This window comes from Idiotropiscis lumnitzeri, chromosome 8 (genome assembly GCF_059441095.1).
Source record: "Idiotropiscis lumnitzeri isolate Australia: NSW breed Sydney's pygmy pipehorse chromosome 8, RoL_Ilum_1.0, whole genome shotgun sequence".
Classification (NCBI taxonomy): Eukaryota; Metazoa; Chordata; class Actinopteri; order Syngnathiformes; family Syngnathidae; genus Idiotropiscis; species Idiotropiscis lumnitzeri.
In genome coordinates this window covers 3123518-3142060 of record NC_142398.1, presented here as the reverse complement: position 1 = coordinate 3142060, position 18543 = coordinate 3123518, and the positions used below count along the sequence as shown (strand labels likewise).

General features: G+C 42.9%; 12 non-coding genes and 3 pseudogenes across 12 annotated transcripts; all 15 read left to right on the top strand.

Annotated features, from left to right (window-relative positions):
• The first annotated feature begins 1840 nt into the window (after positions 1-1840).
• Positions 1841-1959, top strand: LOC148331626 (5S ribosomal RNA). Its single transcript, XR_015844798.1, has one exon. It is a non-coding gene; the product is annotated as a 5S ribosomal RNA (ribosomal RNA).
• A 1003-nt stretch (positions 1960-2962) lies between these two features.
• On the top strand, positions 2963-3081 carry LOC148331625 (5S ribosomal RNA). The gene has a single exon (XR_015844797.1). It is a non-coding gene; the product is annotated as a 5S ribosomal RNA (ribosomal RNA).
• A 1015-nt stretch (positions 3082-4096) lies between these two features.
• LOC148331624 (5S ribosomal RNA) lies at positions 4097-4214 on the top strand. Its single transcript, XR_015844919.1, has one exon. It is a non-coding gene; the product is annotated as a 5S ribosomal RNA (ribosomal RNA).
• Positions 4215-5229: 1015 nt separating this feature from the next.
• LOC148331623 (5S ribosomal RNA) lies at positions 5230-5348 on the top strand. Its single transcript, XR_015844977.1, has one exon. It is a non-coding gene; the product is annotated as a 5S ribosomal RNA (ribosomal RNA).
• Positions 5349-6363: 1015 nt separating this feature from the next.
• LOC148331622 (5S ribosomal RNA) lies at positions 6364-6482 on the top strand. The gene has a single exon (XR_015844888.1). It is a non-coding gene; the product is annotated as a 5S ribosomal RNA (ribosomal RNA).
• Positions 6483-7487: 1005 nt separating this feature from the next.
• Positions 7488-7606, top strand: LOC148331621 (5S ribosomal RNA). The gene has a single exon (XR_015844976.1). It is a non-coding gene; the product is annotated as a 5S ribosomal RNA (ribosomal RNA).
• A 1007-nt stretch (positions 7607-8613) lies between these two features.
• On the top strand, positions 8614-8722 carry LOC148331620 (5S ribosomal RNA; annotated as a pseudogene).
• Positions 8723-9727: 1005 nt separating this feature from the next.
• LOC148331619 (5S ribosomal RNA) lies at positions 9728-9836 on the top strand (annotated as a pseudogene).
• A 1006-nt stretch (positions 9837-10842) lies between these two features.
• On the top strand, positions 10843-10961 carry LOC148331618 (5S ribosomal RNA). Its single transcript, XR_015844796.1, has one exon. It is a non-coding gene; the product is annotated as a 5S ribosomal RNA (ribosomal RNA).
• A 1003-nt stretch (positions 10962-11964) lies between these two features.
• On the top strand, positions 11965-12083 carry LOC148331617 (5S ribosomal RNA). Its single transcript, XR_015844795.1, has one exon. It is a non-coding gene; the product is annotated as a 5S ribosomal RNA (ribosomal RNA).
• A 1005-nt stretch (positions 12084-13088) lies between these two features.
• On the top strand, positions 13089-13207 carry LOC148331616 (5S ribosomal RNA). The gene has a single exon (XR_015844975.1). It is a non-coding gene; the product is annotated as a 5S ribosomal RNA (ribosomal RNA).
• A 1017-nt stretch (positions 13208-14224) lies between these two features.
• Positions 14225-14343, top strand: LOC148331615 (5S ribosomal RNA). Its single transcript, XR_015844876.1, has one exon. It is a non-coding gene; the product is annotated as a 5S ribosomal RNA (ribosomal RNA).
• A 1005-nt stretch (positions 14344-15348) lies between these two features.
• LOC148331614 (5S ribosomal RNA) lies at positions 15349-15467 on the top strand. Its single transcript, XR_015844974.1, has one exon. It is a non-coding gene; the product is annotated as a 5S ribosomal RNA (ribosomal RNA).
• Positions 15468-16474: 1007 nt separating this feature from the next.
• Positions 16475-16583, top strand: LOC148331613 (5S ribosomal RNA; annotated as a pseudogene).
• Positions 16584-17588: 1005 nt separating this feature from the next.
• Positions 17589-17707, top strand: LOC148331612 (5S ribosomal RNA). The gene has a single exon (XR_015844972.1). It is a non-coding gene; the product is annotated as a 5S ribosomal RNA (ribosomal RNA).
• Positions 17708-18543: the final 836 nt, after the last annotated feature.

Sequence of the window (18543 nt, the reverse complement as noted above, 5' to 3'; positions counted from 1 at the left end):
ACGTTGGCGGACCTTCTTTACCACTGCTGTGGTGTTGTGACTCCAAGAAAGGTCATCGGAGATCTGTACTCCCAGGAACTTGAACGTGTGGACCCTCTCCACACACACGCCTTCGATGCAGAGGGGGGGCGGCAGCGTCTTGTTCCTCCTGAAGTCGACGACAATCTCCTTTGTTTTAGCAGAGTTAAGGTGCAGTCTGTTGTCCTTGCACCAAGTTGTCAGTCTCTTTACCTCCTCTCTGTAGGCTGTCTCGTCACCTTCCGAGATCAGACCGACCACTGTCGTGTCGTCAGCAAACTTGACGATGGTGTTGTTGCCGTGGGCCGGGCTGCAGTCGTAGGTGTAGAGGGCATACAGGAGAGGGCTCAGCACGCATCCTTGGGGGGAACCGGTGCTCAGCATGAGGGTGGAGGACGTGTAGGGGCCGAGCAACACAGTCTGGGGTCTGTTGGTCAGAAAGTCCTTAATCCAGATGCGTGTGAGGGCAGGGAGGCCGAGAGTGTCCAGTTTGGCGACGAGGATGTCTGGGATGATCGTGTTGAATGCCGAGCTGTAGTCCACAAAGAGCATCCTTGCATAGCTCTGCTGTCGTTCCAGGTGGCCCAGCACAACATGCAGAGCAGTGTCGATGGCGTCCTCAGTGGATCTGTTAGCCCGGTATGCAAACTGGTAGGGGTCCAGAGTGGGAGGAAGGCAGTCCCTGATGTGCTGGAGAACCAGCCTCTCGAAGCACTTCATAATGACTGGCGTGAGAGCAACAGGACGGTAGTCATTCAGGTGGACGGCTGGTGACTTTTTGGGGACAGGAATAATATACCAGGTGCTGCAAGCTTTTGCACCGCAAAAAAAAAAATAAATTAAAAAAACTCTAACAAATGTAAGCAAGTATGCGAGCTGCTTTTTTTATAAATTTCCACATATTCGCCTGACAGGCTGAGAGCACAAAATGCCAACATTCAGCGTCCCCTGCCTTTGGGTGTTGCTACAGTCTCGCCGTGGACGACTCGCAAATGCGTGTAGCAATTTGCAAATGCGTGTCTGGAGACTTGAGTGTGGCTCCGGAGCTCCACATTAAGACCAAAAGGGGACTCTCGTAGTCTACAGGTGTAGCAGGCAGATGACCCGATGCAGTCCGGTTGGGTTGGTGCAGTCAGTGTTTACTAAATAAAAAGTTAATGAATCAATTTTAAAAAATGGTGTTTACTGAATGCAATAAAGGGAAGTATAGTTTAATGTGGCAATTAGCAGGTGTGGAGAAGCTTCATTCATTTTTTTTAGCTTCACTGGTTATATCATTGGTTCTTATTTTATTAGTTGCACTTTATTCTTCCATTTATTCCAATTTAATTTAAATAATGTCAAATAAATGGTACATGACCATGGGTGGATAGCAGTGAACGCCCCCCCATGTTCTTGGTGTATATATTGGTGGTACGGGGCTGGTATAATATTAGTGCCCCCATGTGGTCCGATCGTGTAGCTACGGAGCCACACACAAGTCTCCTGACAAGCATTTGCAAATCAGCACACGCATTTGCGAGTCGTCCGCGGCAGGACTGTAGCAAACGTCACCTCTAAGAACACAGCCAATCAAAAGGTCCCGTTTTTACAGGTCGCCCATCTATACGGATTTTTGTCCGCATTTATGTGCCAACAAATCATTGTACACATTTGCTGATTATTGTCATATATCTGTGACTTCAATCATGCATTGTAGATTGTTGTTACACATTTGTGACTGTGGTTATAGTTTCAGATTCTTGTTACGTATTTTTGGATTGAAGTATTTGCCACAATAAAGACCACATGTATAAAATGCAAAATTTTGAAAGGAATTGTCGCTTACGGCCATACTACCCTGAGCACGCCCGATCTCGTCCGATCTCGGAAGCTAAGCAGGGTCGGGCCTGGTTAGTACTTGGATGGGAGACCGCCTGGGAATACCAGGTGCTGTAAGCTTTTGCACCGCAAAAAAAAAATACATTAAAAAAACTCTAACAAATGTAAGCAAGTATGCGAGCTGCTTTTTTTTATAAATTTCCACATATTCGCCTGACAGGCTGAGAGCACAAAATGCCAACATTCAGCGTCCCCTGCCTTTGGGTGTTGCTACAGTCTCGCCGTGGACGACTCGCAAATGCGTGTGGCAATTTGCAAATGCGTGTCTGGAGACTTGAGTGTGGCTCCGGAGCTCCACATTAAGACCAAAAGGGGACTCTCGTAGTCTACAGGTGTAGCAGGCAGATGACCCGATGCAGTCCGGTTGGGTTGGTGCAGTCAGTGTTTACTAAATAAAAAGTTAATGAATCAATTTTAAAAAATGGTGTTTACTGAATGCAATAAAGGAAAGTGTAGTTAATGTGGCAATTAGCAGGTGTGGAGAAGCTTCATTCAATTTTTTTTAGCTTCACTGGTTATATCATTGGTTCTTATTTTATTAGTTCCACTTTATTCTTCCATTTATTCCAATTTAATTTAAATAATGTCAAATAAATGGTACATGACCATGGGTGGATAGCAGTGAACGCCCCCCCATGTTCTTGGTGTATATATTGGTGGTACGGGGCTGGTATAATATTAGTGCCCCCATGTGGTCCGATCGTGTAGCTACGGAGCCACACACAAGTCTCCTGACACGCATTTGCAAATCAGCACACGCATTTGCGAGTCGTCCGCGGCAGGACTGTAGCAAACGTCACCTCTAAGAACACAGCCAATCAAAAGGTCCCGTTTTTACAGGTCGCCCATCTATACGGATTTTTGTCCGCATTTATGTGCCAACAAATCATTGTACACATTTGCTGATATTTGTCATATATCTGTGACTTCAATCATGCATTGTAGATTGTTGTTACACATTTGTGACTGTGGTTATAGTTTCAGATTCTTGTTACGTATTTTTGAAGTATTTGCCACAATAAAGACCACATGTATAAAATGCAAAATTTTGAAAGGAATTGTCGCTTACGGCCATACTACCCTGAGCACGCCCGATCTCGTCCGATCTCGGAAGCTAAGCAGGGTCGGGCCTGGTTAGTACTTGGATGGGAGACCGCCTGGGAATACCAGGTGCTGTAAGCTTTTGCACCGCAAAAAAAAAATACATTAAAAAAACTCTAACAAATGTAAGCAAGTATGCGAGCTGCTTTTTTATAAATTTCCACATATTCGCCTGACAGGCTGAGAGCACAAAATGCCAACATTCAGCGTCCCCTGCCTTTGGGTGTTGCTACAGTCTCGCCGTGGACGACTCGCAAATGCGTGTGGCAATTTGCAAATGCGTGTCTGGAGACTTGAGTGTGGCTCCGGAGCTCCACATTAAGACCAAAAGGGGACTCTCGTAGTCTACAGGTGTAGCAGGCAGATGACCCGATGCAGTCCGGTTGGGTTGGTGCAGTCAGTGTTTACTAAATAAAAAGTTAATGAATCAATTTTAAAAAATGGTGTTTACTGAATGCAATAAAGGGAAGTATAGTTAATGTGGCAATTAGCAGGTGTGGAGAAGCTTCATTCATTTTTTTTAGCTTCACTGGTTATATCATTGGTTCTTATTTTATTAGTTCCACTTTATTCTTCCATTTATTCCAATTTAATTTAAATAATGTCAAATAAATGGTACATGACCATGGGTGGATAGCAGTGAACGCCCCCCCATGTTCTTGGTGTATATATTGGTGGTACGGGGCTGGTATAATATTCGTGCCCCCATGTGGTCCGATCGTGTAGCTACGGAGCCACACACAAGTCTCCTGACACGCATTTGCAAATCAGCACACGCATTTGCGAGTCGTCCGCGGCAGGACTGTAGCAAACGTCACCTCTCAGAACACAGCCAATCAAAAGGTCCCGTTTTTACAGGTCGCCCATCTATACGGATTTTTGTCCGCATTTAACCATGTGTATGTGCCAACAAATCATTGTACACATTTGCTGATATTTGTCATATATCTGTGACTTCAATCATGCATTGTAGATTGTTGTTACACATTTGTGACTGTGGTTATAGTTTCAAATTCTTGTTACGTATTTTTGGATTGAAGTATTTGCCACAATAAAGACCACATGTATAAAATGCAAAATTTTGAAAGGAATTGTCGCTTACGGCCATACTACCCTGAGAACGCCCGATCTCGTCCGATCTCGGAAGCTAAGCAGGGTCGGGCCTGGTTAGTACTTGGATGGGAGTCGCCTGGGAATACCAGGTGCTGTAAGCTTTTACACCGCAAAAAAAAAAAAATTTAAAAAAACTCTAACAAATGTAAGCAAGTATGCGAGCTGCTTTTTTATAAATTTCCACATATTCGCCTGACAGGCTGAGAGCACAAAATGCCAACATTCAGCGTCCCCTGCCTTTGGGTGTTGCTACAGTCTCGCCGAGGACGACTCGCAAATGCGTGTGGCAATTTGCAAATGCGTGTCTGGAGACTTGAGTGTGGCTCCGGAGCTCCACATTAAGACCAAAAGGGGACTCTCGTAGTCTACAGGTGTAGCAGGCAGATGACCCGATGCAGTCCGGTTGGGTTGGTGCAGTCAGTGTTTACTAAATAAAAAGTTAATGAATCAATTTTAAAAAATGGTGTTTACTGAATGCAATAAAGGGAAGTATAGTTAATGTGGCAATTAGCAGGTGTGGAGAAGCTTCATTCATTTTTTTTAGCTTCACTGGTTATATCATTGGTTCTTATTTTATTAGTTCCACTTTATTCTTCCATTTATTCCAATTTAATTTAAATAATGTCAAATAAATGGTACATGACCATGGGTGGATAGCAGTGAACGCCCCCCCATGTTCTTGGTGTATATATTGGTGGTACGGGGCTGGTATAATATTAGTGCCCCCATGTGGTCCGATCGTGTAGCTACGGAGCCACACACAAGTCTCCTGACACGCATTTGCAAATCAGCACACGCATTTGCGAGTCGTCCGCGGCAGGACTGTAGCAAACGTCACCTCTAAGAACACAGCCAATCAAAAGGTCCCGTTTTTACAGGTCGCCCATCTATACGGATTTTTGTCCGCATTTAACCATGTGTATGTGCCAACAAAGAATTGTACACATTTGCTGATATTTGTCATATATCTGTGACTTCAATCATGCATTGTAGATTGTTGTTACACATTTGTGACTGTGGTTATAGTTTCAGATTCTTGTTACGTATTTTTGGATTGAAGTATTTGCCACAATAAAGACCACATGTATAAAATGCAAAATTTTGAAAGAAAATGTCGCTTACGGCCATACTACCCTGAGCACGCCCGATCTCATCCGATCTCGGAAGCTAAGCAGGGTCGGGCCTGGTTAGTACTTGGATGGGAGACCGCCTGGGAATACCAGGTGCTGTAAGCTTTTGCACCGCAAAAAAAAAATACATTAAAAAAACTCTAACAAATGTAAGCAAGTATGCGAGCTGCTTTTTTTATAAATTTCCACATATTCTCTGACAGGCTGAGAGCACAAAATGCCAACATTCAGCGTCCCCTGCCTTTGGGTGTTGCTACAGTCTCGCCGTGGACGACTCGCAAATGCGTGTGGCAATTTGCAAATGCGTGTCTGGAGACTTGAGTGTGGCTCCGGAGCTCCACATTAAGACCAAAAGGGGACTCTCGTAGTCTACAGGTGTAGCAGGCAGATGACCCGATGCAGTCCGGTTGGGTTGGTGCAGTCAGTGTTTACTAAATAAAAAGTTAATGAATCAATTTTAAAAAATGGTGTTTACTGAATGCAATAATGGCAAGTATAGTTAATGTGGCAATTAGCAGGTGTGGAGAAGCTTCATTCATTTTTTTTAGCTTCACTGGTTATATCATTGGTTCTTATTTTATTAGTTCCACTTTATTCTTCCATTTATTCCAATTTAATTTAAATATTGTCAAATAAATGGTACATGACCATGGGTGGATAGCAGTGAACGCCCCCCCATGTTCTTGGTGTATATATTGGTGGTACGGGGCTGGTATAATATTAGTGCCCCCATGTGGTCCGATCGTGTAGCTACGGAGCCACACACAAGTCTCCTGACACGCATTTGCAAATCAGCACACGCATTTGCGAGTCGTCCGCGGCAGGACTGTAGCAAACGTCACCTCTAAGAACACAGCCAATCAAAAGGTCCCGTTTTTACAGGTCGCCCATCTATACGGATTTTTGTCCGCATTTAACCATGTGTATGTGCCAACAAATCATTGTACACATTTGCTGATATTTGTCATATATCTGTGACTTCAATCATGCCATGTAGATTGTTGTTACACATTTGTGACTGTGGTTATAATTTCAGATTCTTGTTAAGTATTTTTGGATTGAAGTATTTGCCACAATAAAGACCACATGTATAAAATGCAAAATTTTGAAAGGAATTGTCGCTTACGGCCATACTACCCTGAGAACGCCCGATCTCGTCCGATCTCGGAAGCTAAGCAGGGTCGGGCCTGGTTAGTACTTGGATGGGAGACCGCCTGGGAATACCAGGTGCTGTAAGCTTTTACACCGCAAAAAAAAAAAAATTTAAAAAAACTCTAACAAATGTAAGCAAGTATGCGAGCTGCTTTTTTATAAATTTCCACATATTCGCCTGACAGGCTGAGAGCACAAAATGCCAACATTCAGCGTCCCCTGCCTTTGGGTGTTGCTACAGTCTCGCCGTGGACGACTCGCAAATGCGTGTGGCAATTTGCAAATGCGTGTCTGGAGACTTGAGTGTGGCTCCGGAGCTCCACATTAAGACCAAAAGGGGACTCTCGTAGTCTACAGGTGTAGCAGGCAGATGACCCGATGCAGTCCGGTTGGGTTGGTGCAGTCAGTGTTTACTAAATAAAAAGTTAATGAATCAATTTTAAAAAATGGTGTTTACTGAATGCAATAAAGGCAAGTATAGTTAATGTGGCAATTAGCAGGTGTGGAGAAGCTTCATTCATTTTTTTTAGCTTCACTGGTTATATCATTGGTTCTTATTTTATTAGTTGCACTTTATTCTTCCATTTATTCCAATTTAATTTAAATAATGTCAAATAAATGGTACATGACCATGGGTGGATAGCAGTGAACGCCCCCCCATGTTCTTGGTGTATATATTGGTGGTACGGGGCTGGTATAATATTAGTGCCCCCATGTGGTCCGATCGTGTAGCTACGGAGCCACACACAAGTCTCCTGACACGCATTTGCAAATCAGCACACGCATTTGCGAGTCGTCCGCGGCAGGACTGTAGCAAACGTCACCTCTAAGAACACAGCCAATCAAAAGGTCCCGTTTTTACAGGTGGCCCATCTATACGGATTTTTGTCCGCATTTATGTGCCAACAAATCATTGTACACATTTGCTGATATTTGTCATATATCTGTGACTTCAATCATGCATTGTAGATTGTTGTTACACATTTGTGACTGTGGTTATAGTTTCAGATTCTTGTTACGTATTTTTGGATTGAAGTATTTGCCACAATAAAGACCACATGTATAAAATGCAAAATTTTGAAAGAAATTGTCGCTTACGGCCATACTACCCTGAGCACGCCCGATCTCATCCGATCTCGGAAGCTAAGCAGGGTCGGGCCTGGTTAGTACTTGGATGGGAGACCGCCTGGGAATACCAGGTGCTGTAAGCTTTTGCACCGCAAAAAAAAAAAAAAAATTTAAAAAACTCTAACAAATGTAAGCAAGTATGCGAGCTGCTTTTTTATAAATTTCCTCATATTCGCCTGACAGGCTGAGAGCACAAAATGCCAACATTCAGCGTCCCCTGCCTTTGGGTGTTGCTACAGTCTCGCCGTGGACGACTCGCAAATGCGTGTGGCAATTTGCAAATGCGTGTCTGGAGACTTGAGTGTGGCTCCGGAGCTCCACATTAAGACCAAAAGGGGACTCTCGTAGTCTACAGGTGTAGCAGGCAGATGACCCGATGCAGTCCGGTTGGGTTGGTGCAGTCAGTGTTTACTAAATAAAAAGTTAATGAATCAATTTTAAAAAATGGTGTTTACTGAATGCAATAAAGGCAAGTATAGTTAATGTGGCAATTAGCAGGTGTGGAGAAGCTTCATTCATTTTTTTTAGCTTCACTGGTTATATCATTGGTTCTTATTTTATTAGTTGCACTTTATTCTTCCATTTATTCCAATTTAATTTAAATAATGTCAAATAAATGGTACATGACCATGGGTGGATAGCAGTGAACGCCCCCCCATGTTCTTGGTGTATATATTGGTGGTACGGGGCTGGTATAATATTAGTGCCCCCATGTGGTCCGATCGTGTAGCTACGGAGCCACACACAAGTCTCCTGACACGCATTTGCAAATCAGCACACGCATTTGCGAGTCGTCCGCGGCAGGACTGTAGCAAACGTCACCTCTAAGAACACAGCCAATCAAAAGGTCCCGTTTTTACAGGTGGCCCATCTATACGGATTTTTGTCCGCATTTATGTGCCAACAAATCATTGTACACATTTGCTGATATTTGTCATATATCTGTGACTTCAATCATGCATTGTAGATTGTTGTTACACATTTGTGACTGTGGTTATAGTTTCAGATTCTTGTTACGTATTTTTGGATTGAAGTATTTGCCACAATAAAGACCACATGTATAAAATGCAAAATTTTGAAAGAAATTGTCGCTTACGGCCATACTACCCTGAGCACGCCCGATCTCGGAAGCTAAGCAGGGTCGGGTCTGGTTAGTACTTGGATTGGAGACCGCCTGGGAATACCAGGTGCTGTAAGCTTTTGCACCGCAAAAAAAAAATACATTAAAAAAACTCGAACAAATGTAAGCAAGTATGCGAGCTGCTTTTTTATAAATTTCCACATATTCGCCTGACAGGCTGAGAGCACAAAATGCCAACATTCAGCGTCCCCTGCCTTTGGGTGTTGCTACAGTCTCGCCGTGGACGACTCGCAAATGCGTGTGGCAATTTGCAAATGCGTGTCTGGAGACTTGAGTGTGGCTCCGGAGCTCCACATTAAGACCAAAAGGGGACTCTCGTAGTCTACAGGTGTAGCAGGCAGATGACCCGATGCAGTCCGGTTGGGTTGGTGCAGTCAGTGTTTACTAAATAAAAAGTTAATGAATCAATTTAAAAAAATGGTGTTTACTGAATGCAATAAAGGGAAGTATAGTTAATGTGGCAATTAGCAGGTGTGGAGAAGCTTCATTCATTTTTTTTAGCTTCACTGGTTATATCATTGGTTCTTATTTTATTAGTTCCACTTTATTCTTCCATTTATTCCAATTTAATTTAAATAATGTCAAATAAATGGTACATGACCATGGGTGGATAGCAGTGAACGCCCCCCCATGTTCTTGGTGTATATATTGGTGGTACGGGGCTGGTATAATATTAGTGCCCCCATGTGGTCCGATCGTGTAGCTACGGAGCCACACACAAGTCTCCTGACACGCATTTGCAAATCAGCACACGCATTTGCGAGTCGTCCGCGGCAGGACTGTAGCAAACGTCACCTCTAAGAACACAGCCAATCAAAAGGTCCCGTTTTTACAGGTGGCCCATCTATACGGATTTTTGTCCGCATTTATGTGCCAACAAATCATTGTACACATTTGCTGATATTTGTCATATATCTGTGACTTCAATCATGCATTGTAGATTGTTGTTACACATTTGTGACTGTGGTTATAGTTTCAGATTCTTGTTACGTATTTTTGGATTGAAGTATTTGCCACAATAAAGACCACATGTATAAAATGCAAAATTTTGAAAGAAATTGTCGCTTACGGCCATACTACCCTGAGCACGCCCGATCTCGGAAGCTAAGCAGGGTCGGGTCTGGTTAGTACTTGGATTGGAGACCGCCTGGGAATACCAGGTGCTGTAAGCTTTTGCACCGCAAAAAAAAAATACATTAAAAAAACTCGAACAAATGTAAGCAAGTATGCGAGCTGCTTTTTTATAAATTTCCACATATTCGCCTGACAGGCTGAGAGCACAAAATGCCAACATTCAGCGTCCCCTGCCTTTGGGTGTTGCTACAGTCTCGCCGTGGACGACTCGCAAATGCGTGTAGCAATTTGCAAATGCGTGTCTGGAGACTTGAGTGTGGCTCCGGAGCTCCACATTAAGACCAAAAGGGGACTCTCGTAGTCTACAGGTGTAGCAGGCAGATGACCCGATGCAGTCCGGTTGGGTTGGTGCAGTCAGTGTTTACTAAATAAAAAGTTAATGAATCAATTTTAAAAAATGGTGTTTACTGAATGCAATAAAGGGAAGTATAGTTTAATGTGGCAATTAGCAGGTGTGGAGAAGCTTCATTCATTTTTTTTAGCTTCACTGGTTATATCATTGGTTCTTATTTTATTAGTTGCACTTTATTCTTCCATTTATTCCAATTTAATTTAAATAATGTCAAATAAATGGTACATGACCATGGGTGGATAGCAGTGAACGCCCCCCCATGTTCTTGGTGTATATATTGGTGGTACGGGGCTGGTATAATATTAGTGCCCCCATGTGGTCCGATCGTGTAGCTACGGAGCCACACACAAGTCTCCTGACAAGCATTTGCAAATCAGCACACGCATTTGCGAGTCGTCCGCGGCAGGACTGTAGCAAACGTCACCTCTAAGAACACAGCCAATCAAAAGGTCCCGTTTTTACAGGTCGCCCATCTATACGGATTTTTGTCCGCATTTATGTGCCAACAAATCATTGTACACATTTGCTGATTATTGTCATATATCTGTGACTTCAATCATGCATTGTAGATTGTTGTTACACATTTGTGACTGTGGTTATAGTTTCAGATTCTTGTTACGTATTTTTGGATTGAAGTATTTGCCACAATAAAGACCACATGTATAAAATGCAAAATTTTGAAAGGAATTGTCGCTTACGGCCATACTACCCTGAGCACGCCCGATCTCGTCCGATCTCGGAAGCTAAGCAGGGTCGGGCCTGGTTAGTACTTGGATGGGAGACCGCCTGGGAATACCAGGTGCTGTAAGCTTTTGCACCGCAAAAAAAAAATACATTAAAAAAACTCTAACAAATGTAAGCAAGTATGCGAGCTGCTTTTTTTTATAAATTTCCACATATTCGCCTGACAGGCTGAGAGCACAAAATGCCAACATTCAGCGTCCCCTGCCTTTGGGTGTTGCTACAGTCTCGCCGTGGACGACTCGCAAATGCGTGTGGCAATTTGCAAATGCGTGTCTGGAGACTTGAGTGTGGCTCCGGAGCTCCACATTAAGACCAAAAGGGGACTCTCGTAGTCTACAGGTGTAGCAGGCAGATGACCCGATGCAGTCCGGTTGGGTTGGTGCAGTCAGTGTTTACTAAATAAAAAGTTAATGAATCAATTTTAAAAAATGGTGTTTACTGAATGCAATAAAGGAAAGTGTAGTTAATGTGGCAATTAGCAGGTGTGGAGAAGCTTCATTCAATTTTTTTTAGCTTCACTGGTTATATCATTGGTTCTTATTTTATTAGTTCCACTTTATTCTTCCATTTATTCCAATTTAATTTAAATAATGTCAAATAAATGGTACATGACCATGGGTGGATAGCAGTGAACGCCCCCCCATGTTCTTGGTGTATATATTGGTGGTACGGGGCTGGTATAATATTAGTGCCCCCATGTGGTCCGATCGTGTAGCTACGGAGCCACACACAAGTCTCCTGACACGCATTTGCAAATCAGCACACGCATTTGCGAGTCGTCCGCGGCAGGACTGTAGCAAACGTCACCTCTAAGAACACAGCCAATCAAAAGGTCCCGTTTTTACAGGTCGCCCATCTATACGGATTTTTGTCCGCATTTATGTGCCAACAAATCATTGTACACATTTGCTGATATTTGTCATATATCTGTGACTTCAATCATGCATTGTAGATTGTTGTTACACATTTGTGACTGTGGTTATAGTTTCAGATTCTTGTTACGTATTTTTGAAGTATTTGCCACAATAAAGACCACATGTATAAAATGCAAAATTTTGAAAGGAATTGTCGCTTACGGCCATACTACCCTGAGCACGCCCGATCTCGTCCGATCTCGGAAGCTAAGCAGGGTCGGGCCTGGTTAGTACTTGGATGGGAGACCGCCTGGGAATACCAGGTGCTGTAAGCTTTTGCACCGCAAAAAAAAAATACATTAAAAAAACTCTAACAAATGTAAGCAAGTATGCGAGCTGCTTTTTTATAAATTTCCACATATTCGCCTGACAGGCTGAGAGCACAAAATGCCAACATTCAGCGTCCCCTGCCTTTGGGTGTTGCTACAGTCTCGCCGTGGACGACTCGCAAATGCGTGTGGCAATTTGCAAATGCGTGTCTGGAGACTTGAGTGTGGCTCCGGAGCTCCACATTAAGACCAAAAGGGGACTCTCGTAGTCTACAGGTGTAGCAGGCAGATGACCCGATGCAGTCCGGTTGGGTTGGTGCAGTCAGTGTTTACTAAATAAAAAGTTAATGAATCAATTTTAAAAAATGGTGTTTACTGAATGCAATAAAGGGAAGTATAGTTAATGTGGCAATTAGCAGGTGTGGAGAAGCTTCATTCATTTTTTTTAGCTTCACTGGTTATATCATTGGTTCTTATTTTATTAGTTCCACTTTATTCTTCCATTTATTCCAATTTAATTTAAATAATGTCAAATAAATGGTACATGACCATGGGTGGATAGCAGTGAACGCCCCCCCATGTTCTTGGTGTATATATTGGTGGTACGGGGCTGGTATAATATTCGTGCCCCCATGTGGTCCGATCGTGTAGCTACGGAGCCACACACAAGTCTCCTGACACGCATTTGCAAATCAGCACACGCATTTGCGAGTCGTCCGCGGCAGGACTGTAGCAAACGTCACCTCTCAGAACACAGCCAATCAAAAGGTCCCGTTTTTACAGGTGGCCCATCTATACGGATTTTTGTCCGCATTTATGTGCCAACAAATCATTGTACACATTTGCTGATATTTGTCATATATCTGTGACTTCAATCATGCATTGTAGATTGTTGTTACACATTTGTGACTGTGGTTATAGTTTCAGATTCTTGTTACGTATTTTTGGATTGAAGTATTTGCCACAATAAAGACCACATGTATAAAATGCAAAATTTTGAAAGAAATTGTCGCTTACGGCCATACTACCCTGAGCACGCCCGATCTCATCCGATCTCGGAAGCTAAGCAGGGTCGGGCCTGGTTAGTACTTGGATGGGAGACCGCCTGGGAATACCAGGTGCTGTAAGCTTTTGCACCGCAAAAAAAAAAAAAAAATTTAAAAAACTCTAACAAATGTAAGCAAGTATGCGAGCTGCTTTTTTATAAATTTCCTCATATTCGCCTGACAGGCTGAGAGCACAAAATGCCAACATTCAGCGTCCCCTGCCTTTGGGTGTTGCTACAGTCTCGCCGTGGACGACTCGCAAATGCGTGTGGCAATTTGCAAATGCGTGTCTGGAGACTTGAGTGTGGCTCCGGAGCTCCACATTAAGACCAAAAGGGGACTCTCGTAGTCTACAGGTGTAGCAGGCAGATGACCCGATGCAGTCCGGTTGGGTTGGTGCAGTCAGTGTTTACTAAATAAAAAGTTAATGAATCAATTTTAAAAAATGGTGTTTACTGAATGCAATAAAGGCAAGTATAGTTAATGTGGCAATTAGCAGGTGTGGAGAAGCTTCATTCATTTTTTTTAGCTTCACTGGTTATATCATTGGTTCTTATTTTATTAGTTGCACTTTATTCTTCCATTTATTCCAATTTAATTTAAATAATGTCAAATAAATGGTACATGACCATGGGTGGATAGCAGTGAACGCCCCCCCATGTTCTTGGTGTATATATTGGTGGTACGGGGCTGGTATAATATTAGTGCCCCCATGTGGTCCGATCGTGTAGCTACGGAGCCACACACAAGTCTCCTGACACGCATTTGCAAATCAGCACACGCATTTGCGAGTCGTCCGCGGCAGGACTGTAGCAAACGTCACCTCTAAGAACACAGCCAATCAAAAGGTCCCGTTTTTACAGGTCGCCCATCTATACGGATTTTTGTCCGCATTTAACCATGTGTATGTGCCAACAAATCATTGTACACATTTGCTGATATTTGTCATATATCTGTGACTTCAATCATGCCATGTAGATTGTTGTTACACATTTGTGACTGTGGTTATAATTTCAGATTCTTGTTAAGTATTTTTGGATTGAAGTATTTGCCACAATAAAGACCACATGTATAAAATGCAAAATTTTGAAAGGAATTGTCGCTTACGGCCATACTACCCTGAGAACGCCCGATCTCGTCCGATCTCGGAAGCTAAGCAGGGTCGGGCCTGGTTAGTACTTGGATGGGAGACCGCCTGGGAATACCAGGTGCTGTAAGCTTTTACACCGCAAAAAAAAAAAAATTTAAAAAAACTCTAACAAATGTAAGCAAGTATGCGAGCTGCTTTTTTATAAATTTCCACATATTCGCCTGACAGGCTGAGAGCACAAAATGCCAACATTCAGCGTCCCCTGCCTTTGGGTGTTGCTACAGTCTCGCCGTGGACGACTCGCAAATGCGTGTGGCAATTTGCAAATGCGTGTCTGGAGACTTGAGTGTGGCTCCGGAGCTCCACATTAAGACCAAAAGGGGACTCTCGTAGTCTACAGGTGTAGCAGGCAGATGACCCGATGCAGTCCGGTTGGGTTGGTGCAGTCAGTGTTTACTAAATAAAAAGTTAATGAATCAATTTTAAAAAATGGTGTTTACTGAATGCAATAAAGGCAAGTATAGTTAATGTGGCAATTAGCAGGTGTGGAGAAGCTTCATTCATTTTTTTTAGCTTCACTGGTTATATCATTGGTTCTTATTTTATTAGTTGCACTTTATTCTTCCATTTATTCCAATTTAATTTAAATAATGTCAAATAAATGGTACATGACCATGGGTGGATAGCAGTGAACGCCCCCCCATGTTCTTGGTGTATATATTGGTGGTACGGGGCTGGTATAATATTAGTGCCCCCATGTGGTCCGATCGTGTAGCTACGGAGCCACACACAAGTCTCCTGACACGCATTTGCAAATCAGCACACGCATTTGCGAGTCGTCCGCGGCAGGACTGTAGCAAACGTCACCTCTAAGAACACAGCCAATCAAAAGGTCCCGTTTTTACAGGTGGCCCATCTATACGGATTTTTGTCCGCATTTATGTGCCAACAAATCATTGTACACATTTGCTGATATTTGTCATATATCTGTGACTTCAATCATGCATTGTAGATTGTTGTTACACATTTGTGACTGTGGTTATAGTTTCAGATTCTTGTTACGTATTTTTGGATTGAAGTATTTGCCACAATAAAGACCACATGTATAAAATGCAAAATTTTGAAAGAAATTGTCGCTTACGGCCATACTACCCTGAGCACGCCCGATCTCATCCGATCTCGGAAGCTAAGCAGGGTCGGGCCTGGTTAGTACTTGGATGGGAGACCGCCTGGGAATACCAGGTGCTGTAAGCTTTTGCACCGCAAAAAAAAAAAAAAAATTTAAAAAACTCTAACAAATGTAAGCAAGTATGCGAGCTGCTTTTTTATAAATTTCCTCATATTCGCCTGACAGGCTGAGAGCACAAAATGCCAACATTCAGCGTCCCCTGCCTTTGGGTGTTGCTACAGTCTCGCCGTGGACGACTCGCAAATGCGTGTGGCAATTTGCAAATGCGTGTCTGGAGACTTGAGTGTGGCTCCGGAGCTCCACATTAAGACCAAAAGGGGACTCTCGTAGTCTACAGGTGTAGCAGGCAGATGACCCGATGCAGTCCGGTTGGGTTGGTGCAGTCAGTGTTTACTAAATAAAAAGTTAATGAATCAATTTTAAAAAATGGTGTTTACTGAATGCAATAAAGGCAAGTATAGTTAATGTGGCAATTAGCAGGTGTGGAGAAGCTTCATTCATTTTTTTTAGCTTCACTGGTTATATCATTGGTTCTTATTTTATTAGTTGCACTTTATTCTTCCATTTATTCCAATTTAATTTAAATAATGTCAAATAAATGGTACATGACCATGGGTGGATAGCAGTGAACGCCCCCCCATGTTCTTGGTGTATATATTGGTGGTACGGGGCTGGTATAATATTAGTGCCCCCATGTGGTCCGATCGTGTAGCTACGGAGCCACACACAAGTCTCCTGACACGCATTTGCAAATCAGCACACGCATTTGCGAGTCGTCCGCGGCAGGACTGTAGCAAACGTCACCTCTAAGAACACAGCCAATCAAAAGGTCCCGTTTTTACAGGTGGCCCATCTATACGGATTTTTGTCCGCATTTATGTGCCAACAAATCATTGTACACATTTGCTGATATTTGTCATATATCTGTGACTTCAATCATGCATTGTAGATTGTTGTTACACATTTGTGACTGTGGTTATAGTTTCAGATTCTTGTTACGTATTTTTGGATTGAAGTATTTGCCACAATAAAGACCACATGTATAAAATGCAAAATTTTGAAAGAAATTGTCGCTTACGGCCATACTACCCTGAGCACGCCCGATCTCGGAAGCTAAGCAGGGTCGGGTCTGGTTAGTACTTGGATTGGAGACCGCCTGGGAATACCAGGTGCTGTAAGCTTTTGCACCGCAAAAAAAAAATACATTAAAAAAACTCGAACAAATGTAAGCAAGTATGCGAGCTGCTTTTTTATAAATTTCCACATATTCGCCTGACAGGCTGAGAGCACAAAATGCCAACATTCAGCGTCCCCTGCCTTTGGGTGTTGCTACAGTCTCGCCATGGACGACTCGCAAATGCGTGTGGCAATTTGCAAATGCGTGTCTGGAGACTTGAGTGTGGCTCCGGAGCTCCACATTAAGACCAAAAGGGGACTCTCGTAGTCTACAGGTGTAGCAGGCAGATGACCCGATGCAGTCCGGTTGGGTTGGTGCAGTCAGTGTTTACTAAATAAAAAGTTAATGAATCAATTTAAAAAAATGGTGTTTACTGAATGCAATAAAGGGAAGTATAGTTAATGTGGCAATTAGCAGGTGTGGAGAAGCTTCATTCATTTTTTTTAGCTTCACTGGTTATATCATTGGTTCTTATTTTATTAGTTCCACTTTATTCTTCCATTTATTCCAATTTAATTTAAATAATGTCAAATAAATGGTACATGACCATGGGTGGATAGCAGTGAACGCCCCCCCATGTTCTTGGTGTATATATTGGTGGTACGGGGCTGGTATAATATTAGTGCCCCCATGTGGTCCGATCGTGTAGCTACGGAGCCACACACAAGTCTCCTGACACGCATTTGCAAATCAGCACACGCATTTGCGAGTCGTCCGCGGCAGGACTGTAGCAAACGTCACCTCTAAGAACACAGCCAATCAAAAGGTCCCGTTTTTACAGGTGGCCCATCTATACGGATTTTTGTCCGCATTTATGTGCCAACAAATCATTGTACACATTTGCTGATATTTGTCATATATCTGTGACTTCAATCATGCATTGTAGATTGTTGTTACACATTTGTGACTGTGGTTATAGTTTCAGATTCTTGTTACGTATTTTTGGATTGAAGTATTTGCCACAATAAAGACCACATGTATAAAATGCAAAATTTTGAAAGAAATTGTCGCTTACGGCCATACTACCCTGAGCACGCCCGATCTCATCCGATCTCGGAAGCTAAGCAGGGTCGGGCCTGGTTAGTACTTGGATGGGAGACCGCCTGGGAATACCAGGTGCTGTAAGCTTTTGCACCGCAAAAAAAAAATACATTAAAAAAACTCTAACAAATGTAAGCAAGTATGCGAGCTGCTTTTTTTATAAATTTCCACATATTCGCCTGACAGGCTGAGAGCACAAAATGCCAACATTCAGCGTCCCCTGCCTTTGGGTGTTGCTACAGTCTCGCCGTGGACGACTCGCAAATGCGTGTGGCAATTTGCAAATGCGTGTCTGGAGACTTGAGTGTGGCTCCGGAGCTCCACATTAAGACCAAAAGGGGACTCTCGTAGTCTACAGGTGTAGCAGGCAGATGACCCGATGCAGTCCGGTTGGGTTGGTGCAGTCAGTGTTTACTAAATAAAAAGTTAATGAATCAATTTTAAAAAATGGTGTTTACTGAATGCAATAAAGGGAAGTATAGTTAATGTGGCAATTAGCAGGTGTGGAGAAGCTTCATTCATTTTTTTTAGCTTCACTGGTTATATCATTGGTTCTTATTTTATTAGTTCCACTTTATTCTTCCATTTATTCCAATTTAATTTAAATAATGTCAAATAAATGGTACATGACCATGGGTGGATAGCAGTGAACGCCCCCCCATGTTCTTGGTGTATATATTGGTGGTACGGGGCTGGTATAATATTAGTGCCCCCATGTGGTCCGATCGTGTAGCTACGGAGCCACACACAAGTCTCCTGACACGCATTTGCAAATCAGCACACGCATTTGCGAGTCGTCCGCGGCAGGACTGTAGCAAACGTCACCTCTAAGAACACAGCCAATCAAAAGGTCCCGTTTTTACAGGTCGCCCATCTATACGGATTTTTGTCCGCATTTATGTGCCAACAAATCATTGTACACA